This window comes from Pleurodeles waltl, chromosome 1_2, assembly GCF_031143425.1.
Source record: "Pleurodeles waltl isolate 20211129_DDA chromosome 1_2, aPleWal1.hap1.20221129, whole genome shotgun sequence".
NCBI lineage: Eukaryota > Metazoa > Chordata > Amphibia > Caudata > Salamandridae > Pleurodeles > Pleurodeles waltl.
The window spans coordinates 961,521,228-961,546,748 of record NC_090437.1 but is presented as its reverse complement, the minus strand read 5'-3'; the positions used below and the strand labels follow the sequence as shown (position 1 = coordinate 961,546,748).

At 44.3% G+C, this 25,521-nt stretch overlaps 1 protein-coding gene across 1 annotated transcript in view; it reads right to left on the bottom strand.

Moving 5' to 3' along the window:
• Positions 1–25,521, bottom strand: part of LOC138246379 (cyclic nucleotide-binding domain-containing protein 2-like) — a 1,069,494-nt gene that overhangs the window by 784,133 nt on the left and 259,840 nt on the right. The gene's annotated exons all lie outside the window — the stretch shown is intronic.

Here is a 25,521-nt window from a genome sequence, read left to right as displayed (position 1 = left end):
TGGTCCCCCCTCTTCAGGCTCTAATACGTCACCGGAGTCCCCAGGTCCTGGGTCCTGGCCTTAATGTAAATGGGCAGGGGGACATGCAGCCCCCTTCCCCGGACCGAATTCTGGCCCTAGGGACCGCATTTCCCAGGGACTAGCCATGTATATAAGTGGGAAGGAAGCATGCTTGCTTTACCTTGGATTAGTTCAAGGTGTTAGGGGAATTTGTCCTCTACAGAAGCAGAGCTTTCAACTGGGACACCTGCTATGATTATATTTGTAAGTGCTTCCCATTGAGGTTTAATTTCTGTGAAACGCACATCGGTGCCAGAATGAATCTTCACCTGCTTAATTATCCAAGGATTGCCCACACTTTTTTGCAAACTGTCTACCCAACCGGAGTACTGGCTAATTAGTAAGTGTCACCTCTTTGAGTAATTGTCTAGTGCATATTCTATATTATGGCTGCATAAAGGGCCACAATGTGATGTCTCCAGTGACATTGTGTGGTGTAATTTTGGCAATGGGATTGCTCCTCGAGCGTCTTAATACTGAAATCGGAGTCAACATGAGTCCTCGTATATAGCAGAAGGCAGCACTACAAGGAGTTAAATCTCCACCAAACAAGGGTACTTCCTCTTAATTATGTAAAGTAAGTGCTTCTTTGTTGGGTGGAGAGGTGCTCATATTACTCTGCATGAGGAACACTTTGGGGGCCTTTTGGAAAGCTGTCCATCAAGCTGGAAAAAGGCATGAAGACTGTTGCATGCCACAAGTATTGAGTCCCTTAAGACAAATCCTCTCTACTAGACTAACTTGTTGCCTGTTTCCTTTGGCAAAACAAATAGAAAATACATTGTTTGTGTTACTTATGTTGGATTTTAATGAAGGTGAGTCTTGCTGTTTTAATGGCCTATTTTCTCTGCAAGGGTGTCAGGGGAACACTACTCAACCAACATTAGGCCACCAGGCCGCTTTTCACTTTTCATATGAATAGTAGTATCTCAACAAAGGGTCAGGATTGCATTGGACTATTGATGTTAATGTCTATTGTCTTTCAAAAACATGCCTATCCTTATACACTAATCTCTGTAGCAATACGTTGTATTTACACATGATTTACGTAGGCGGGCTTTAAAAGAGTTCAGTCTCCATATGTTAATTTTGTGGCTGCAAAGCTTACAGACAAATAGGTACTATGCAAAAATGAGCTCAGTGCTGTAAAAACTAAATCATCCTGCAGGAAGCTAAACAGCCATCTGCTGTTGCAATTGTGAAGAAGTGAAGAACAGGAAATCCAGGGCTTCCTGGTGGTGTGTCCTTTGTACTAAACACACTGCTGTGTGTGAAAAGAAAGGGCCACAGGAAGAGTATAATTTGAGTCCTGGATACTGCCACTCCATCTATAACCAGAAATAGGATGGATGGGTGGATGGATGCATGCATGGATGAATGGGTGGGTGGGTTGGTGGATGGATGGATGTGGTGCATTGGTGGGATGATGGATGGATGGATGATGGGTTGGTGGATGGCTGCTGGTTGTAGGAATAAGTAGGTTAAAATAGGGGAATGCAGGTGAGACTTGATAATATACAATACAATATTGCTGAGGAGGAAGGGGTGTCCGCGAGGTTTTTTTCTCTCGATACAAATGCAATAATGAACAGGTGTTCTAAGTTTTTATCAGTTCAGGTCTGGAAACATATTTCCTCTCCCTGATAATTTAGCCGGCATTTCAGGACACTTGTGCAGGGCATCCCTGCCTGCATTTCGGAGTAGGGTAGAACTTCAGGACATGCAGCTCCTACATGTAGAATGTGCTTTTAAAAGCCGGGCATGGGATATAAATATATTTACTCAGCTATTCCCAGCGCTGCTTGCTCTCCCCCCGCCACCCCCCCCTTTCCTTCCACTTGCTCAGACTCACGATGCCAGCTAATGGCACAGCATGAGGTAAGTCTAGCTGTCCAATCAATATATTCAGTGATAGTATCTGGTCATTGGTACTGCCCTGATCACTCACCATCATAACATTCAAGGGAAAATGCATTCCTATGGCCAGCACAATACATGTCACAACTTCTCCCCAGTAAACCCGGAACTGCGCGCAACCCCACGCCATGTGCATCGGCACCTCCACAGCTTGGGCACGTGGCCCACCTAGTAGGGTCTATTTTCTTTTGTCCTTGTGGAGTGACATATGTACAATGTAGGTAGTGAAAATACAAAAGTTTAAATCTATTGTTACAGGACACAGTACAGACTAGACCAAATTCTCTCACCCAGTCCGAATCCATTATAGGTGTACCCAATTTCCTCTCCCATGTTTTTCATGTGGGGTACTGGCATATTGTCATGTCAGATTGAAGGGCTTTGTAGAAGAGAGTGGTTAAGTGTCTTTCTTCTTCCCAATAGAGGAGGCCCTCCATAACCGAAGAGGTTCGGGGTGCCACAGGGAAACCCACCCAGATCTCCCTCGCCACACTTTCCAATTTTGCATACTGTAAAAAATGGTGCAGACCTATCCCAAAAGTATCTTGTGCTTCCTGAAAGGCAATAAAAGTGTCCCTTGGGTACAAAGCACCTGCCTCCACAACACCCCCCCTCCCGCCACTGTGTCATGGACATAATGGAGTCTAAATTCCAAAAAAGCCTCAAATCCCATACATTCAGTGCCCTTCTGAAGGGGGCTCTTCGTATGACCTTGTGGCCCACCTTCTCCCATGTACTGGCTGTTGGAAATGGCCTTTCTGCAGGGTCATCCCCAGACTCTTTGCTTTCCTCATTCTCTTTTTCTGACCTCACAAGTGATAAATGAGAGATAAATTGAAGGCTGCACAATGGCAAAAGTTGGAACATACAAGGCAACTGTTGTAAGGGCAATGACAAGTACTGTAGGAAGAAGGACAGGAGTAAATAATAGGGCTGGAGAAATGTGGATTCTGTAGGGATGGCAGGTGACGGAAGGAACACAAAGCAAGACTGGAGGAAGAGGACTGACAGAGGTTGGGTATTGTGCATCGCATGAAGTACAAATTGTGGCCCATAGAAACTGACAGAGTGTGAATGCCCAGGTGTGGGATGCAGGCAAGAGATGGAAAAACAGATATCTAAAGTGTTTGTCAGGGGGAACTTGATGAGGCCGTGAGAAGGAAAATGCTGTTCAGTATCAGAAGAAGCAGTCCCTTTGAGAGACAAGAGTCAAGCATGATTGGAGTAAACACCAATGAGATCTGAAGTATGCAGACCTCTGAAATGAGGGCATGTGATACAGGGGAAACTCCAGATGCAACTTCTGGTGAAGGCTCAAACGCCACCCTGAAGTAAACAAAGAAAGTGGGCACTGGAATCACGAAGGTTATCATATAGAATGCACTGGGCAGGACACAAAAAAAAGACTACAGCTAGGAACCCTGAGGTATCAGAAGAAAGCACCAGTTGAGCTGCTGGAGTAGTAGGGGATTAGATCAGTGGAAGCACTGAGCATGGAGAATAGGACTGCTGAGGGAGAAGCTGCTGGCTGGACCAGAAAAGGAACTTGCAGGACTCAGGAGGGTGAACACTTGCAAGTTCTACCAGACAGTGCACTAGGCAGGAGAAGCAAAAGGAGGAAATTGGGTGATGGCTGCCTGAACAGGAGATGCATTGGGCTTGGGCATGATGCTAGTTACACTTGGCAAGACGAAGACAACTGGATAAGGGCAGGTGGCACCAAAGAAAGCAGTAGACAAGGTCAGAGGATGCAACATCCAGGACATGAAAAGTAGATGATATGGTGGAAGGGTAGGTCATTCTTTTTGCAGGACTGAAGGAAAGACTGGGACAAAGCCAATACAAGGGGGCTGCTAGAAAGAGAAAGGAAAGGACCAGCTAAAGCCGGACAGGACCAGGAGAAGAGAAAGGGCCACTAAACTGGCCGTGGGAACAAGAGGAAGCACTAACTGTGACCGTTGCATACGGACCCAAACACCATCAGAAAGTGAAGTTGCAAAACATCTTACACAGAACTCTTGTGTTTTTATCAGACACGGGCGCCTTAGTGGAGAGGAAAGTAAATACTCGTGAAATGCTCATGTCAACATTATGCTAGGAACGAGGTGTCATAATGATAGTCACAGACACTACTATATCAACATTCCATCCTTGGTTGTGCTATTCAGATTGTTTAGCACCAGCCCACAGAGGATATAAATGTAAGTCAGAATAACAACGAAGTTCTGGCGGTACGTGTACGTGTGGCTGTACGGTACTTGTGATGCTCAATTCAGGTGGGGGTGCAATTACGACACCTGGTAAGAGTTACCATTATATCTACAGTTGGGTAAACCTGAGAAGTGTTAAAAATTGTTCTGGCATATATCACTGAATCTGTCACTAAATGGATGCTCTAAAATGGTGGTACATTACCATAGACGGTATTTACCATAATCAACCACAGTTATATTCTAAGCCATTACGAAATGAGGTCTGGAATGTCTGCAATTGTCTTTTAAGGCAATGCACTTTTCCACCTACATAAAGGTTCACAGTTCGAGTTCAGTGGTGTTTGAAAAGCAAATGTAAGGATAAATTACTTGCCTCAATAGAGCAGACATGGTTCTCTCAAAGATGCATTAGTGATTTCCTGTACGCCCCTCTTCTGATTTCAGCAGTCCACATTTATAGTCTGAAACTGGTGCCACGTCTCAAACAATAAATCCCAGTCCGTCTCTTTAAGCCAAGCACGGATCCACCTGAGCTTGACAGCTCAACTTTACAAAATCAATGCTCTGACTGCACACTTTCAGGGACTCCCTGGGGAGCAACCAATCAGCAACTGAAATCGCCTTGTACATCAGCCTTTATAAGCGTACTATATATTGCTAAATCCAGCGTTATAACAGGTAATCGTTAACTAAATGGCATTGGAAAAACACTTATGGAGAACCAGGGACAAAAGCTCTTAGCACAACATCTGTTTCATGTTTCGTTTTCAGTGCCCCTACCAAACCAATCCACCTCCACATTCTGGCTTGTAGTTAGATCTCATTACACTGGTCACCACTGTCCTTGGTAGAGCAGGTGGTCAATTTTGTATGCACTATAACGTATTTGAATAAGACGACCATGGCATATGGAAGTTTTAGGTCTTGCTGACTACAAAATGCTGTACCACACAACAGCAAAGGAGGCAACTGCTCAAATATTTCAGTAGATTGTTCTAGCTTCTTTCACTCTAGCAATCGAGGCCTCATAGTCTCATCCGGCAGGGATGTCACTCTCATGAGGTCATAACTGCAAACATACAAATACCACTCTGAAGAAGTACTGTATACATTTTTAAAAGGAATACAATGTCAACCTCAAAAAGCAACAACTTTTTCAAGACTTTCTAGGCTTTCAGTCTCTGGATTTATCAGATTGCTGAGCTTTTACACGTTGTGTGCATTCTCTTTTGTCCCCAGCTCCGTCTTTGCAGCTGCTCCAACACTATGCTCATCCCACGCCTGCAGGGCATCAGAATCCAAGGGCACGCACTCAGATGGGTCTACTCCTTCCTGACTAAAAATCCAAACAGTACTTTCTTTACAGAAATTTGATATCAGGCCATTGCCACATCTAAAAAGTGCATATTTGCTAGAAGATGCAATGCATCTTTCCATGAGAGAGTACCATATTTAAAAAATAAATGTTTTAAATACTTATGACACAAGGGTAAAATCATTGGTTTGTTCATTAATACCTAAGCAGAGTGAACCACACAAAAGTCACTAAATTAGCCTATGTTTAACCCTCTGGTAACTTGGCACAAAAGCACTCAGGTTTAACTTAGAGGAAATGTGTAAAGTGTTTAGACAGTACTTAAAATAAAGTGAAACCACAAGACAACACAAGAAAAGTCCCACACTAACTGAGAAAGAAATAGGGACAGAACAATTAAAGCCCCAACAGCAGACATCTAGTTGTGCAAGACCAGGACAACGTTGAATGATGTGGCCATCCACAATGGAGCACGATTCGGATACCGAAAGTGGATTTGGCTTTACTTTCTTACTTTTGAATTTGGAAGAATAATGTCTAAGAAGACAAAGTTCAGCGGGGTAAGGCCACCAATGGTGTCCAAGTAAAAAGCGTCATCATCGTGGAGCCGTTGGACAAAGTTGGGATCAAGCAAAGAAGCAGGTCTCAAGCAGTAGGGTAATTCTCAGAGGCCACAAGGAAGACATCAGGCAGCAAGACAGTCCTCTTGGTGTAGTGGGGCATTTCTTTGAAGTACACAGCATGCCACAGACATCAGGGCAGTCGTCAGAGAGTCCTCCACAAGTCCTGAAGTGAACTGAAGTGTTGGTCTTAGGGTCCTAATTTGATCCCTAGTGCCAACTTCAGAAGTTGCCCTCTCCAAACACAGAAGTGTCTGGAATCTTCTGCCTTCCTGCCCTGGTCCCAGGATGTCTCAGGGCACAAAAGGCTATTGTGAAGTTCTTTGTGTGTGGGCTGAGGGAGCTGCTTTGAAGTGCAAGTGGGGCTGTCCATAACTCCTCCCCCATTCTGCCAACATTCATCCCCCTATTGTATGGCAGTAAGGGAGGAATTCACAAAGACCAACTGCCAACTACACCTAGCCATGTGACCCAGAACAGGCTGCAGGCATCAAATAGTTAGCACAAGAAAATGCCAACTTTCTGAAGATGGCATTTTCAGAACTGTGACTGTGAATCAGATTTTACCATTAGAGATGATTTAAAAATTAGAATTCCTGAGAGCCCAAACATGACACTTCCACCTACTGCCAAGTAAAAATGTATCACTGTAACTGTAATAAGGTACCCCAATGTTATCCTATCGGAGGGTAGGCCTCCCAATAATGAAAAACAAATGTGTGCATTTTTCTCTACCGGGACATGTAAAACTGAAAAGTACATGCCCATTTATTTTTAAATATGGGCTGTTTAGGGCCTACCCTATGGGTGTCTGATGTGTATTAAAAATTGAAGTTTAGGCCTGGAAAAAGGTTTATTTTGCCAAGTCGAATCAACAGTTTAACACCGCACACGGGCTGCTATGGCAGGCCTGGGACATATTTTAAGTAGTCCTACTTCAAAGGCAGAAAGAGATATAAGAAGGGCACCCAAAACCCATGAAAATTAGATCACTTCTGGAATAAAGAGGAACCTCTGCCAAGGAGAAGAGCTGAGGAGAAGTGCTGCCCCTGCCTGTGACTGTGCTTTGTTGGGATATCCTGCAGTTGCTGTTTCTGCCTGTGAAAGGGGACAAAGACTGGACGTTTTGGGATATTCCTGCTTGAGAAAAATCTCCAAGGGATTTGACTGAGCTTGCCCCCTGTTCTGAAGTCTCAGGGCCAACAAAGACTTCTTCTTCCAGCACCTAAACTCTCTGCTGAGATTCCTGCCCTGTCCCTGGGCCCTTGAAAGGAGAAGCTGGTGAAAAACCAAGGAAACCGACTTTAGACGCCTCCCAACCGACGCTGTTGTCGAATCCCGTGACGCCGCATGCAACCGAAGCTGTGGTCCTCGCTGGAGTGCGACGACCCTCGCAGGCCTGACACCGCTGCAGCCCCGCCATCGCATCGACGCCTCATCACCTCTGCAGCAGGGACCCAACGCCTCCTTGTGATGCCCCCTGTTCTGAAGTCTCAGGTCCATCAAAGACTTCCCCTACCAACACCTGAACTCTATGCTGAGACTCCTGCCCTGACAAGTGGCGCCCTATCCAGTCCCTGGGCCCCTGAAAGGCGAAGCTGATGAATATCCAAGAAAACCGACTTCGGATGACTCCGGACCGGCGCCGGACCCGTGCCGCTGCCGAATCCAGTGAAACCACCTGCAACTGACTCCGTGGTCCTCGCTGGACTGCGACAACCCTCGCAGGCCCGACATCGCTGCAGCCCACCAAAGTCTGCAACTCTGTGGAAGTCGCCGCCCCATGTCGTGACCGCTGGATATTGACTCCGCCCGAAGTACGCGGATTCAACAATTCGCATCAACAACGCCTCACCTCCACCGCACCGCAGCAAGGACCCAAAGCCTCTTTGTGACGCCTCCACTCCTTCGCCCCTTAACAACCCAACCAACGCCACCTCGGATCCAGCGACACCGCGATCCCCGACTTCGCGCACCAGCTTGTTTTCACATTTTACAAAGGTACTTACCTGGGGGTCTGCGTGACTCCGTACCCGGTGCCGTTGGCATTGGATTGTTGGGAATGACTCCATCATGATGCCGTGTTATCACCTCATCGAAGCATTTTGTGTTTCTAAGCACTATTTTTGAGTTTAATATTTAAAAATTCAGAACTTGACTTGTGTATGTCAAATTTTTGTCATTTTGGTCTGGTTTTGTTTAGATAAATATTGGCTATTTTTCTAAACCTATGTTGAGTCATTTTGTGGTGTTTGTACTATATTACTGTGTGTGTGGATACAAATACTTTACACCTGGTCTTTGAAGTTAAGCCTACCTGCTCGTGCCAAGCTACCAAGGGGGTGAGCGGGAGTTAACTGAGTGTGATTCTCCTTTACCCTGACTAGAGTGACGGTCCTTGCTCGGAAAGGGCCTAACCTGACTACCAACCAGAGACCCCATTTCTAACATATACAATCATCTTGGGGGACAAGCAGGGGTGCACCCCTGTCTAATGAGTTGCAGGGTGCCACGCAAAGTCATGGCAGCTTGCTCATAAGTGTGGCATTTTCTTGCACCACAAAGCACTGCGCTACCAACCTACTGGTGTGGCTCAGTTCTATCAACACTCCCCCTTTAGGTCATCTGCAAATTCCTTTCCTGGGCCTGCTATCTGTCTGTGGAGCACATGGTGAGAGGGCAGGCTTGGCTGGCATCCCTTACGGTCCTGTTTCCTTTGAAGTCCAATTTGACTTACCCAACCCTCTTCCTGGCCTGGCCTGGCCTCTGCAGCTGCAGAACTCCCCCATCAGATAACCTCTGCTCAGTGCAGACCACTTACCACCTCATCAAAGCAGCCTGGCTAATCCTGTTAAGGCTGACCAAACAGGAGAGGCCACTAGAAGGCTGGATTTTGGCTTACAGAAAAGAACGTCCTTTAACTTATTTTCTGTATTAGTTATGATAGATTCAACAGTGACAACTTGTTTGATTTATCATTACCAATATTTTGAGTCCTTGTATTACATACTTAGCTCCTTCTTTGTAATATTTATGCTTTTATATTAAATATTCCAATGTTAGCCTCTGGAGCTAAGTATCTACAATGTAGAGGACTGAAATGGGCAGTTTTTCCCTCACTAGGGCATAAAAAACATCTTTAATAATATCCCTGCTTACACAAATCATGGGTCTAGAAGCTCTGAGATGGTCCTTGGTAGTTTAGGACTATAACTCCCACAATGCACCTGGCCAATCCTTAAACACCCACTGGATGCACTCCATTATAACTACATAGCATCCCACCCCTGGGGCACCTAAGGGAGCCCTTAGGGGTGACTTATATGTGAAAATTCCACAGTCGAATTTGCACACATTTTACTTTATAAACACAGCCGGCAAGGTAGGGCTGCCTTTACAAATGACAGCAGTCAGTACAGCAGTGCAAACTCCAGTGCAGGAAATCTACTGGGCCTCTAAACTTTCCTGCCCTATTATGTACTAGGGACTTACAGGTAGTTTGAATCCCTCTTTCCTCATTATATACTAGGGACTTAGAGGAGTCTGTCATTGCCAATTGTAATTGTACCATTTTACATATACCTTTGGATCAGAGCACTGGTCCTGGGCCTGGTTAGCAGAGCCCAGGGCACAGTCATGGTCAGTTACCACCAGTATCAGTCAGAGGAAAATGGGATGAACATGCTAAAAGGATGACTTTCTCACAGATACCACGCACAGTAATAGTTAACCAGATATCACAATTTTCTTAGTTTTCCTCTTTGAGTTACTTCTGACATAATTCTCTAACCTTAAAAGTAAAACATACTTTTCCCCCTTTATCATCGATTTATAATAATTTGTGAACTCCTTCTGTCTTTATAGAGATGATATTTCTATCTAATTTTTTATAAAGTTTATGCAATTCACTTTTTAGACACAGGTGTGATGCATTGAACAATTTTGACTGTGCAGGTTTAGGTAAACAATTTGCTGTGTGTTTTGGTTTCCTCAGTGGACTTAATGGGTGTACAACCATATCCTTTGTCATTGATTGATACCAACCAAGCTTATCCACTCCATCACCTTGATGAAAATCATCTGGTTCAGCTTCTGAAAAAGACAGCCAACTGCTGAAGATGATAAGAGGTGAGTCTCCTGGTTAGACATCAGGAGTACTCAACTATGTCCAGGAGGAGCCTTTCAGCCTCAGAGTCAATATGTGTATATCTAAGTTTGTCTGAAGTGGTTATTGGTCCCTCCCTTTGTTTTCTAACATTTCACAGGTAAACTCTTCCCTCCAAATGTTTGTTTAAATTGAGGAAAAAAAGATGGAAGGAGCAACATCCTGAAGAGTCACTAGAGGATGAATTGGGAATAAATAACTGTCTCCTGTCACCTTGAAGACAATGAGCCATCAAAAATGAAGGTAATATTACTTCGCTGCTGCACCCGATTGTGAAGGTAAACGCTCTAAAATCCATTTATAGCTCATAGAACACCACCAAGTTCTCTCTACGACAAAGCACATTACATACTTAGAAGCTCATCACAATGGAAAACGTATTCAGAAGATACCCAATCAAATCTAAAGCTTACAGGATTTGTGGACATTTAAAGAGTGACGAATAAGTTCAAAAATATCAAACATTGGATGAAACTCAACAACTCCAAACATTAGGTTCTGTTTCTCTGTCCAGTTAATCTTTCTTGTTTACTGTTTACATGGCCAGACTTTATGGGCCAGAAAACTGAGATTCTGCTTTTGGGTCTAGTGAGTTTTTTTGCCCTTACCATTTACATAGCTGGACATGACATACCATTTACACCAATTAAGACAAGATTATGTTTGTGTATTGTTTGACAATGATCTATCCTTAAGACAACAAATAAGTGCAATCACTAATAAAAACGTGTTTTTCCAGCTTTTAACTACTTTGTGAATCCTCCCTCTGCTGATTTTTCCTCAAAGAATAGTAACTGTTCACACTTTATGGCTCGATTACTGCAATGCTATCTTTGTAGTGTCATCTAAAAAAGACTTTGCAAAACTTCAAGGGGCCCAACCAAACAGACAATGATGTCCCCTGGTTTGACATTCTATAAGCACACAATATAAAACTCAGAACACTGCCCTGGTTGACAAACAATAAAAGAGTTCAGGCACTAAAATAGTCTGCAAAGCACTACATATCAATGTCCCTGGTTACCTTCCAATCTTGCAATCCTTTTAGATATCTCATGGCAGCCAATCACATTTCTTTTCTGCTAAGCCACTCATATACAAAGGATTTGGCAGAACATCCCTCCAAATATACGGTGAAGTGTATGGAAAAACTTGGAGACGTCAAAATTACTGCAGTCAGAAACTCATCAATGGCTGGCTACTGCGATTGAGCTCACAAACAATTTATAACAATCACTTGACTCATTTCAACTAGCAAACAGTAGAAAGTGAACTTTTTCATGCCCCCTCCTATTTGCGATTAATTGCAAATTGCCATTTTGCAAATTAGAAAGGCTTTTTACACTCACAAAAAGGCTTTTGTGTACTGACTAAAGGTGTTTTGCCATTGTAGACTTTTTACAGGCTTTTCTGACTGAAAAATACTGGGCCTGGGCAAAATTTCAATAATTCTGGCGTAGTTATGATAATTCCACGTTACTCTTTGGACGCAAAATTATTGATACATACGTGATTACTCTTACTCCTGTGACTTGAGAGGAAAAAATACTACCATGAGAGCACATTTGGCGAGTGTGAACAGGCATGTACTGCTGCACTTAGACTTATTTATTAGTGCACACATGTATCCTTGCATCCATTTTGGATGCAAGGGTGCATTTTGCACCAAGAAAATTGTGCTAAATGCTGAGAGTATGTAGAGGAAAAACCCTAGCCCAAGAGCACATTTAGCAAGCAGCAGCAGCTATTCGTGCTCACTATTCGTGTTCTGTTACATTTAGTGCAATTTCTTAGCATAAAACGCATCCTTGCATCCATTTTGAGTTCGAAGGATCAGTTTTGCACTAAGAAATAGAGCTAACCGTAGAACTACTCTTCAAGCATAATTCTTTGTGATCTCACAGAATCCTTAGGTAATTCCGAGTGATAACACCCACACCTACAAAATACCTTTGTACATCGAGCCACTAGTGCTTTCTCAGGAAGTTATTTCCAAGGCCTTTTTGGAGCATGCTTAATAGTATCTACTAACTCTAAAGTGGTATGGGCACGCTGATGTTAAAAGTAGCTACATCTACTGTACTGGATAATGTATAATCAGGAGTGCATTAAAAGCAATAATCAGGTCCTGTGTTATCTGTTGGGCTTCATCTGTACACTCCAGGCTAATGCCAACTTCAAGCACACACAGAATTGTTATGGTCCCTATGGCTTCTCCACACAGAGGTACTTTCCCCGCACCACTTACCGCTAGATAAACAGATGCACTTAGAGGCACCACCAGCCTACACATGCTCACTGCCTCTGCCCAGGCTCCCTACTTTTGTGATCCCCTCCATGCACAATTTAGATCGCAAGTCCTTCCTCCTCTTTCCCATGCCAAAGCACTAAGCAATGAAAATTAAACATATTTTTTTTTTACTGGGAACTGTTGCTGGAACAGTCTTCGGTTATGATCCAGTACTCTTAAAGGCCTGCTAAAGGGATCAAAAGTTATATTGTGATTTGACCTTTCTACAGCGTGTAACTTTAGAGGTGAGTACCTAATTGTTTGTTATCAGAAACTATTTTTTTCCAATACAGTAATTGAGCATATCACACTGATATAGTCACCCAGGCAGTATTTTCGGGCAGGGAAACGCGAGCACACCGTCACCCTAGGATAAACCACAAGAACTCAAACTATTTTCTTTACTTTGAAATAATGCATACTGACTATTACCCAAGAAAATAAATATAATGTTGAAGAAAACTGGCACACGTCATAATAGTCTATCGTTTCAAAATATCTTCTCCAATGAAACAGCTTTAGTGGTGACTAAAGATAATATAAAAGTACTCCGCAAGTAGTTACAACACTAAAACACTTAAAGGTAATACTAAAAATAACAACGATGTTTCATGGCGATTATTGGTATTCCAAAACCTCACTTTACAGACCTTGAGCAAGTTACAATTGATTTTCCATCGCCTCGGGATACTGATTCACACTCACATAAGTAGAAATAACACTATCCATTTAAGTAATCAACACAATGTTCTTTTCTGTGAAGTTCCATTACATGCCTCTCAGAAGCAGAGAGTGCCTTTCAAAGGAAATTAATGATAATAAAAGAGAAAACAAGCCACATTTGATCTCAGGTCTCCTAATCTTCCTCTTAGCGCATATCACACACCTGCCTCCATCCTCAGAGTGCCATCTTAAACAGGCAATAGAAGCACCACAAATAAATGGCTAATATAAAAAAATACGTTTAATTTCCAACGTTAAGAAACTACACATTTAATGCAAAAAGGGATTGAAAATCAAACATTAGAAAAATAAAATGAGATTTTAGTTTAGATCACTTCTGTCTTCGAGAAATGAGCAATGGGATCCTTTTCGATCATGTTAGTACTGGTTTTGAGTGTCTTCAAGAAGACTTCAAATGATTCGGCTCTTTTGGGAGGAGAAGGCGTTTAGGGCCAGATTTATACTCTGTTTGTTCTGAATAATTGTAATTTTTTTACACTAATTCAGCGCAAACTTAACTCCATATTTATATTTTGTCACTAGACTAGTCTAACGTCAAAATATTGGAGTTAGAGTCATTTTTTGGATGGGTGAACCCACCTTGCGTCAATGAGATGCAGGGTGGGCGTTCCCATCCAAAAAACAACTCAAAGGCCCTAGAGCCTTATTTATCGACCCGTGCAAAAATGATGCACGGGAAGGAGGCAGACCTCAATAATGGCACTAAGCTTGCTTAGCGCCATTATTTAACGCATGGGTCAGGGCAGGCATTAGGGGACCTGTGGACCCATTTCCATGGTCAGACATCATGGAAAGAGCCCACAGGTGCCCTACCCATGCCCCAGGAACACCCCCACCCACACCAGAGGGACACATCAGAATGGGGACCCTATCCCAGGTAAGTAGGGTAAGTAGAGGTAAGTATTTTTCTTTTTCTTTCAAAGTGCCATTGGGGGGCCTTAAATGCGGCTCCCTACATGGAACTGGGTGCAATGGCCATGCCCAGGGGACCCTTGTCCCCTGTGATGGCCATTGGGGTGGTGGGCATGATTCCTGTCTTTAATAAGACAGGAGTCATGTGGTATGGATCGTTTCATTTCAAGAAATGACGCTAGGCTGGTTAGAGTCATTCGTTTTTTTTTTTACTCTAACCAGCCTAACGTCATTTTTTAGTGCAAAACACCCTTCTCCCGTACCGCCACCCTCACCATGCTAACGTCAATTTTTTTGACGATAGCCCACCCCTTGCGCCATTTCATTAATTTGCCATCCGGCTGGCGTCCTGGAATGGCACAAGCTGGCACTATACTTTTTAACGCAAAATTGCACAAAGGCACTTTTGCGTCAAAAAGTATAAATATGGGCCTTAATGTTTTTAAAACATAAGAGGGGGAGCCCAACATTTTTCTTGCGGTATTGTTTATGTACGTTTATCATTTGATTTTGAGTTTAAGTTACTTGACATTAGCATTGTTAATAAAGGGAAATAAACATTCTAACTTTTTCACAAAAGTGTGGTTATTCATGGTGGAGAGGTCATGGTCATGGTGTGTGGAACTTACTGACTCCTATTGATTATTGATGTCATTGATTGTTTTTGGAAGTGATTTGTATTGGTACAGGGTTACATGGTGGGAACAACTCAAAGCGCAGTCAAAAGGTCCATCGGCCTATACGCGCCTCCCTTGTAAGTTTACTTAATGAGGTCTGCCGCGCTAACATTTGCATCACAAAAGTGACTCAAACATGGTGCAGAGCATTATTGAACCTGGGCCTGAGTGTCAGTAAGTATGAAAGTGATTAGGAATTAATGTAAGTGAGTGAGTGAAAATGAATAGGAATGAGTGTAAGGCAGTGTAAAAAAGTGTGAATGTGATGTTACGGTCATGTGAAATGCTTTCCTGGAAAAAATTAGGATCAAGTGTCAGATAATGTCACTTCATGTGATGTCATTATTGTAAACGAGTATGTGATGCCACTTCCGGTACCTTTGGCATTTTGGTGAATCAATGCCTCTGGAGAGGTGCAGTGGGCAGCTCATCAAGCACCAATGTGGAGCACATCCGGCAGTGGAGCAGAGAGAGGCCGGGCCAACTTAGCAGGTCAAATCAGGTAAGGCTCCACGCATGCACAATGGGCCTATCTGTATTGGGCTATGGAAACACTAAAGGGGCCAGACCGCAGACTGAAATCAAAGACAGCCTGCTAATGTTGTGTAAAGCAGGGCAGCAGTTGATGCACCACTTACACAAATCTAATGGGTTATCAAAAGGAAAATGTGCAGACCTTGGTCTACGTTCCAGCAACCAGAGGCACAAATTCACCAGAACAAGTAGGCAGGCCAGTTCTAGTCTGAGCTACATTGGAACCCCCTTACAAGATATAGCAGAATATCATAATAAGGCAGCTGAGCTACAACACATTACTCAATGGCCTCTAAAGCAGGCTGACTGATATGTTCTTTGATGTGTCGAGATTTATACTGAACCAGGATGACCGAATTGACATACAGTTATGCAAGCAAAAAGATCAGGGGTGGTTTTAATACCCGCTCCTTTAAAATGAAATTACAATTCTTTACAAGAATTACAAGACAATATGCTTTGGTGGCTTCAATCATCTTGGGTTAAATGTGACATTTGCATACAGTACTGCCTTTCCCATTGATCTTAGTAATCTCGTACCACGCACCCTACTTAGGGATGAGAGGAGTGTAAAAAGGCCAATCCCATCAACCTACAGACAAGAGACTGGAAAAGGCCCATCAACGACACAGAGCAACTCAAACAAATCATCAAAATATCTCCATGGTATGTATTTTTCCATTCTCAGATGTATTGTTTGAGATGGTAGAGGGAGACAAGTATATTAGCCAGCTCAACATTATCCAAGGACCAACACATTCTCAAACATGCCCTTATAAGAAGTAATTGCAATAAGATAAGATACAGCTGCACATAAGTAACACTTTGCAAGTGTACTGCATGATGCTAATGCAGTTTGTATCACATGCCTGGTGCTTCACAGGACCCAGGTCGCAAACATTTTGAAATAGTGTTCCAATTCTACAAAGAGTTGACCAATGGTGCTGACCTACAGTGCTTACAAAAGCATCATTTGCAAAAACAATTTCAAACATATTCTAGTGATAGGGCCTCCTATCATTACATTTATGGAACTCAGCAACTCATTTTCAGACAGGACTTTCCCTTAACATACCAATCTTTCTAACAGTTCCAGCCCATCCCAATGGCATGGAGTTATCTAATAATACTGCTCCAACAGTGACCTCCGGCCCTCAAATAGTTTTTAAAACCTACAATGGTAGACATGCTTCTGGACGGATGTTCTCACAAATGCATCATTTACCTCTACATCTGTGCCATGCTCTTCCATGCTGTTCCTTCATACACAAGTCATTGGCACCCTATAGAGTTGTAGCTAGGAATATTTACATAACTTGGTTCCCTCCTTCTTCTGGACCACAAGCTGTACCTCTAATCCAAACTCAAAATACTAAGTGCAGAGACAAATGTTAAAATGTTGGTTTAACATTATAGAATTGCAAGATTTTGGTAAGGATGTTATGAAGTAACATGCACAGTTCACAGATCTACAAGATCTCCATTTTTAGAGCACTTGAAGTTTCAAATACACAGAAACATGTACACAAATATCTAGAGTTTTTACATATCCTTGCATTTATAGACATGCCTAGTCTTTTCAAAGGTGAGATTGGTCATCTTCCCTGATAACCAGGATGCTGGATAAGTGGTCCAAGTTGAAAGGTTGACCTTCAAAGCCTCCTTGACTCTCTGGGACATTTTAAACTGGCACTTTAAATTTTGGCTCAAATTGTGGTGGATCCATTTTAGTTTCCCTGGCTACAGGAGTTTAGCTTAGCTTTGGCTGTCAGACCTGTGCCCCTTTACCTAGAGAAACGTGGTCTGTTTTTCAGTTTCATTCATTTTAGTATTGCTTGCAGTTCTTGCATTTTAGGAGAAATGTCTTTATTTTATGATCAGTTGCCATTCCATGAAAGTGTTATTATCAGTAATGTACATGTTGGATTGTCAACATGTCCCTTTGTTTCACGTTAGACAATAATAGAATCTGAACATGTCAGGCATTTTGCTATATTGCTGATCCAGGTTTGTGCACACAATCTAATTCTTAGGTACATACCCATGTCAGGATGTCTGCACGGACAATAACATGGGCCTTATAAAAACACTCTGTGAGAACAAGGTCATTAGAGCGGACGCAGCCTTTGTGTCTCTGCACTGCCTGATTTGGAGACTGGAGGCTGATCTTGTTCTAAGGTAACGGAGGTTGGGGCGCTTCTCATGAACATGGATTTGGCATGTAAAATATTTGGATGTAACATATATTGGATGTAAAATATATACAGAGTAATTAGTGAACCAAACAGTAATCAAAGAGTACGAATTCACACCACACAATAAATACATGAAATATCAACAGTTAAAGGAAAGCATCAACACTGTATTCAATTTATAATCCAAATATGCTATTTAAAATCATTACTGTTAGACTTGGCATCCTTGGCCTGGTCTCCCCTAACTTTTTCCACTGTTTCCCAGGTTGTTGATGTGTGCTGGACTTTGATTTTGCTGTTTTTTATACTCTGGGCACTTTAGCACTGCAATCCAGTGCTAAAGTGCAAATGCTTCTATGTCAAATGTATGTGTAATTGGCTTTCCATGATTAGCATATTTTATTTGCTATAAAATCCCTAGTACAGTGCACTATACGTGCCCAGGGCTTGTAAATCAAATGCTACTAGTGGGCCTGCAGCACTGGTTGTGCCACCTACATTAGTAGCCCTGTAAACATGGCTCAGACCTGCCATTGCAGGGTCTGTGTGTGCAGTTTTAACCTGTCAATTCGAGTATACCCACTTGCCAGGTATAAACATTCCCTTTTCATGATGTAAGGCACCCCTAAGGTAGGCCTTAGGTAGCCCCATGGGCAGGGTGCAGTGTATGTTAAAGGTAGGACATATACTAATGTGCTTTATATGTCCTAACAGTGAAATACTGCCAAATTTGGTTTTCAATGTGCAAGGCCTATCTTTCTCATAGGTTACCAGGGGGGCTGCCTTTAAACGTTATTAAAATGCAGATTCCCTTTGGGAGCAGGTGGAAATATGGAGTTTAGGGTCTCTGAGCTCACAGTTTAAAAATACATCTTTTAGTAAAGTTTGTTTTCAGATTGTGTTTGAAAATGCAACTTTTAGAAAGTAGGCATTTTCTTGCAGAAACCATTCTGTGACTCTGCCTGTTTCTGGATTCCCTGTCTGGGTCAGTTTGACAGTTGGGCAGTTTTCACCTCTCCTCTAGACAGTGAAACAAAGGAAGCTAGTGTATATCCTCCATATCCTGATGAGCCATCTGTGCTGGGAGGGAGGGGAGGAGTGGTCACTCACACCTGAAGGGGCTGTGCCTGCCCTCACACATTGCAGTCTCCAACCCCCTGGTGTGTGTCTGGGGCCCGGCCTGGGCAAGGCAGGATCTTACAAACAAGAGAGAATTTCCTTTGAAGTTTGCCTACTTCAAAGGCAGAAAGGGGTATAAGTAGTGGACCCCAAACCTCTGGAAATTAGATCACTTCTGGAATCAAGAGGAACATCTGCCAAGGATAAGAGCTGATAAGCTGAGGAAAAGTGCTGCCCCTGCCTGTAACTGTGCTTTGTTGGGCTATCCTGAAGTTGCTGCTTCTGCCTGTGAAAGGGGACAAAGACTGGACTTTTTGGTATATTTCTGCTTGAGAAGAATCTTCAAGGGATTGCACTGAGCTTGCCCCCTGTTCTGAAGTCTCAGGGCCATCAAAGACTTCTTCTACCAGCACCTGGACTCTATGCTGAGACTCCTGCCCTGTCTCTGGGCCCTTGAAAGGAGAAGCAGGTGAAAAACCAAGGAAACTGACTTCAAACGACTCCCAACCGATGCCGCTGTCGAAATCCGTGAAGCTGCCTGCAACCGAAGCCGTGGTCCTCGCTGAAGTGCGACGACCCTCGCAGGCCAGACACCGCTGCAGCCCGCCGTCGCACTGATGCCTCATCACCTCCACAGCTAGGACCCAACACCTCCTTGTGATGTGTCAGCTCCTTTGCCCCACAGCACTGGAAACGACGCCGCCTTGGATCCAGCGACGCAGTGATCCCCGACTTCATGCACCGGCTTGTTCTCACATTTCACTAAGGTACACATGGGGATGTTGGGTCTGCTGGGGTGGGTATGCATATCCACCTGGTCAATGGCAGACTGGCAGGGTAGTCAGAAGCCCCGGAGCCTGAAATAGTGGCCCAGGGGACCGCCAAAAAGAGTCAGGGCAAGGAGTGTGGGAAACCAGCCCCAGAAGTTCCCAGGGTCCAGGAGGAGGCAGAGCTTGAGGGTAACACCCCAGAGCCTACAGCGGAACAGGTAGCTGAGCTGGGGGAGGTCCCAGAGCTGTAACAGGAGTAGCAGGAAGGGGAACCCATCAGGGAAGCCTTCTGTGAGGCACAGAGGACATGCCTTACTCTAGTGGGTCTGCGGCAGCAGGCTGCAGAACGGGTGGCTGGCAAGGAGCCAGGATCTCACCTGATTTATTGGGAGGACGGCCTCCTGTATAGTGAGCCTAAGGTTGCTGAGGCAGGGTCAGCCCATGTGCTGGTGGTACCCCAGTGCTTCAGAGCCTTCCCTCTAGGTCTGGCTCATGATGTGCCTTTAGTTGGACATTTGGGGTAGGACAAGACCTTTGAATGGCTTGTCACCCGCTTTTTCTGGCCCCTAATGCGCAGGCACTCAGATGCTCATTGAAGGTCTTGCCAGACTTGTCACGGAAGTATCAAGAGTAGGGGGAAATGTAAGGCATCCTCTCCAACCTTTTCCAGTGGTTACTACCCCCTTTGAAAGAGTCGGTATTGACATCGTGCGGCCTCTGGATCCCAAAACCACCATGAGCAGCAGGTTCATCCTGGTCTTGGTGGACCATGCCACCCGGTATCCGGAAGTCATTCCTCTGAGGTCAATTGCTTCCCCTGTGGTGGGTCATGCATTGATGGGGGGTATTACCTGCCTGGGTTTCCCCAATGAAGTGGTATCTGATAGGGGTACCAACTTCATATCTACTTATATGAAGTCCCTGTGGAAGGAGTGTGGGGTAACATATACATTCACCACTCTTTACCACTCCCAGAGCAATGGTCTGGTTGAGAGATTCAAGCGCACCTTAAAAGGCATGATCATGGGCCTGTCAGAGCCCTTGAGGTGGAAGTGGGACATCCTCTTGCCATGCCTTATTTTCACCTACATGGAGGTGCCTTGAAAAGGGCTTGGATTTAGTCCTTTTGAGTTACTGTATGGCCAACCTGTTAGGGGACCTTTGAGCCTGGTGAAGGAGGGCTTAGAGAAAGCCCCCAGTAAACCTTCCCAGGATGTATTTAGCTACATGCTGGCCTTCAGAAACCAGACTGCCTGCTACAGAGTTCTCGCACAAGAGAACCTGGAAGCAAGCCAGGAAGACATGAAGCAGTGGTATGACCAGAATGCCACTCTGGTCGAGTTTCACCCTGGGCAGAAAGTGTGGGTGATGGCGCCAGTAGAGCCTAGGGTGCTCCAGTACAAGTGGACTGGGCCTTTTGAGGTAGTGGAGCGCAAGAGCGAAGTCACCTACCTGGTGACCTTACGCACTCCCAGGAACCCCTTGAGGGTCCTACATGTGACCCGTCTCAAGCCACACTTTGAGCAGACTAAGTTGTCCATGCTCTTAGCAACAGATGATGAGGTGGAGTAAGAGAGTGAGCCTTTTCCTGACCTCCTGTCTGCTGGAGAAAAGGATGGGCTAGGCAGGATCTCACAAACAAGATAGACGTAGCTTTGAAGTTTGCCTACTTCAAAGACAAACAGGGGTATAAGTAGTGGACCCCAAACCCCTGGAAATTAGATCACTTCTGGAATCAAGAGGAAACTCTGCCAAGGAGAAGAGCTGATGAGCTGAGGAGAAGTGCTGCCCCTGCCTGTGGCTGTGTTTGTTGGGCTATCCTGCAGTTGCAGCTTCTGCCTGTGAAAGGGTACAAAGACTGGACTTTGTGGTATATTCCTGGTTGAGAAGAATCTTCAATGGCTTGGACTGAGCTTGCCCCCTGTTTTGAAGGCTCAGGGCAATCAGAGACCTCTTCTACCAGCACCTGGACTCTCTGCTGAGACTCCTGCCCTGCCAAGTTGTGCCCTATCCACTCCCTGGGCCCTTGAAAGGAGTAGCTGGTGAAAAACCAAGGAAACTGACTTAGAACGACTCCCAACCGACGCCACTGGTGAATCCCGTGATACCGCCTGCATCCGAAACCGTGGTCCTCGCTGGATTGTGATGACCCTCGCAGGCCCGACACCGCTGCAGCACCAGCAAAGTCCGCAACTCCATGTAAGTCACTGCACCATGTTATGACCGCCGGATATCCACTCTGCCTGAAGTGCACGGATTCAACTCTTCGCACCGCCACTGCCTGACCTCCACCGTTCTGCAGCAAGGACCCGACGTCTTCTCATGACGCCTCCGCTCCCTCGCCCCGCAGCACCGGAACCGGCGCCACCTTGGATACAGCGACGCCGGGATCCCTAACTTCGCGCACCGGTTTGTTCTCACATTTCACTAAGATACTGTAACTGGGGGTCTGCGTGACTCTGTACCTGGTGCAATTGGCCTCAGATTGTTAGGAACGACTTCATCATGAAGCCATGTTATCATCTCATCAAAGCATTTTGTGCCTTATTTATACTTTTTGGTGCAAAACTGAACGAACGCAGTTTTGCACCAAAATGTTTTGCACCGGCTTGCACCATTTCTTAGCACCAGCTGGGCACCATATTTATGGAATGGTGCAAGCCGGTGCAAAGGGTAGGCTAGCTTAAAAAAAATGACATTAGGCAGGTTTGAGTCAAAATAAATTATTCTGACCAGATTAGCGTCATTTTTTGACGCTAGGGGGCATATTTATACTCTGTTTGCACTGAATTAGTGTCATTTTTTTAAACTCTAATTCAGTGCAAAACTAACTCCATATTTATACTTTGGTGCTAGACCTGTTTAGCGCCAAATTTATGGAGTTAAAGTCATTTTTTGGAAGTGGAAACCTACCTTGCCTTTATGAGATGCAAGGTAGGCGTTCCTGTGCATAAAATGACTCTATGACCTTAACTCCATATTTATACTCCCATGCAAAAATGGTGCAAGGGTGGGAGGAGGGGTCAAAAAATGGGGCAAAGCTTGCTTTGCCCCATTTTTTAAAGCCTGGGTCTGCGCAGGCGTTACGGGCCCTGTGGGCCTATTTCCATGGTGGAACACCAAGGAATAAGCCCACAGGTGCCCTCTCTAGGCCCCAGGGGCACCCCCACCCACACCAGAGGGACTGTGGAGGATGAGGGACCCCATCCCATGTAAGTACAGGTAAGATTGCATTTTATTTTTTAAGTGCCATAGGGGGCCCTGAAATGGGCCCCCATACATGGCACAGGGTGTAATGGCCATGCCCAGGGGACCCCTGTCCTCTGTGCTGGCCATTGGGGTGGTGGGCATGACTCCTGCCTTTTCTGAGGCAGGAGTCTTGTGGCATGGTAGGTTTAGCACCATAAAATGACGCTAATCTGGTTAGAGTCATTTTCTTTTACTCTAACCTGCCTAAAGTCATTTTTTGGTGCTAAACCCTCTTCTTCTATACTGCCAGCCCCACCCGACTAAAGTCATTTTTTTTTACTCTAGCCTACCCTTTGCACCGGCTTGCACCATTCCATAAATATGGTGACCAGCTGGTGTACAGAAATGGTGCAAGCCGGTGCTAAACTTTTTGGTGCAAAACTGAGTTAGTGCAGTTTTGCAGCAAAAAGTATAAATAAGGGCCAATATTTTGTACGTTTGCGCCACTTTTGTTTCAAAAAATGACGTTAATGCGGCGCAAAAAAAATATAAATCAGGGCCTTGGTGCTAGATGGGTCTAGCACCAAAGTATAAATATGGAGTTAGATTTGCACCAAATTAGAGTAAAAAAAAGGACGCTAATTTGGTGTAAACAGAGTATAAATAAATATGCCGCAGAGTATAAATATGCCCCTAAATATGGCGTTGAGGCCATAGGGTCATTTTTTGCACGGGAACACCTACCTTGCATCTCATTAAGGGAAGGTAGGTCTCCACTTTCAAAAAATGACTTTAACTCCATAAAGTTGGCGCTAGAGGGGTCTAGCACCAAAGTATAAATATGGAGTTAGTTTTGCACCGAATTAGAGTAAAACAAAATGACACTAATTCGGTGCAAACAGAGTATAAATATGCCCCTTTGTGTTTCTAAGCACTATTTTTTAGTTTAATATTTAAAAATTCATATGTTGTATCACTGTGTGTATTGGTACAAATAGTTTTCACATTGTCTCTGAAGTTAAGCCTACCTGCTCATGCCAAACTACCAAGGAGGTGAGTGGGGGTTATCTAAGTGTGATTCTCCTTTACCCTGACTAGAGTGTGGGTCCTTGCTTGGACAGGGGGTAACCTGACTGCCAACCAAAGACCCCATTTCTAACAATTACCATGATTGCAATCACTTTGTTGTTTATAATCACGTGATCACAAACAAGACGGATCACATTTCATCCCTGAGTGGAAACAAAACCAATGTTATCCTGTAAGAGGCAATCCGATTACTGAGCTTCCTGCCAAACATTATGACCACTGATACGCTTTTCTCAACAAATGTGATCTTCATATATTATTCAAATTAGCCAAGAATGATTTTGTCACAAAACAATCGGCTAATGATGTATTATGAGGTGGGATCTGAATATACCGTCTGTCCACCAAAACCTTTGACTGTGCTGTCCACAATCAACCTCTGAATGCTGATTTAAAAGACCAATGATATCCCATGGCAGTGACTCTGTACACTGATCCTCCTGCCAAAAATATGTCTGCTTATAAGCTTTTCACATCTCCTTAATGATCTGCACATAAACAATCATTCCCTTCAATGCAGACACCCTTGCAATATGGTGCAAGGATGCCTGCGTTGGTGCTGGCAGCTAAGTTTAGATCCAGTGCTAAGGGAAACAGGGGATGTGCCTTATTTTTGTAAATACGGTGCATCCCTGCGCTTCAGAACTGATGCAGTGCAGCTCTGCCAATTTTGGCAAGACGCTGCACCAGTTCCATGTAAATATGCCCCTTAGTGTGGTGATTGGATAATTCCTCACATTATACCAGTTAGAGGAAAGCGAATACTGTGAAAAAGGCAAGGTGAAGAGGTATGGGTCCAAAAAGATGAAATAAAGCAAATGTTGGCATGGGGGGAGTGTGCTCAGCAGTCACTACGGATCTCATATGAAACTGTACATATGGGTTTTGGGAATAAGTCCTCTAGTATCTGGTGAGGGGTAAAAAGGGATTCTTGGTGCTCTGTGACAGGTCTATATAGTCTTTTGGCTTGGGACCATGCAAGCAAGGGCTGTTAAGGCTGAGCAGCACAGCTGCAGCACAGCATCCAACTTAGTCCGGTCCACAGAAAACTCACAGCTCCACCTTCAGAAAGGCACTATGACTTGGTCCATGTGGATCTGGTCAAAATGAAAATCTTCAAGGAGCTGTCAGACAGGTCCTGGTATGATAGCCAGTACACTAGTCACAAGTAGTGCCTTTGTAATTTTCAAAATGAAGCCACTCTTCAAACTACTGTCAGGAACAGCTTTATCCTGCACCCAGAATGTAATGTGACACTGATGGCTATGTGCCTCTATGAAAAGGATAGGACCCAGGAGAATTGCTTGAGTCGCAAGCCTGGTGTAACCCAGTCCATGGGGAAGAAGTGAGAAAAATAAGTGAGAAATAGGCTCCAAGGTTCCTGCCAGTCAGCCCAGTGGGAAAATGGCAGAAGCATTCTCGTTGGCTCGTAACCAAGCCAGTGGCAATGCTGTCACCCGCAGGGGGCACCAGCACCCTCGAAATGCAGACTGTCTGCACTGTCTGGTGGTCTGTTGACCGCAAGACTCATAATGGGGGCCTCTGTTTCACTGTTATACTGAACAAGGGTCTGTGCTATTTTAGGATCTGGCCACAGACAGCTTTAGCTATTGATGACTCACAAGTCTTCAAAAAACTACAAAAAGATGTATATAGAGAGAGTAGGTTTTTGATCAGCATCTTTTAGCTATTGTCTTGCATGTGTTTCTCAT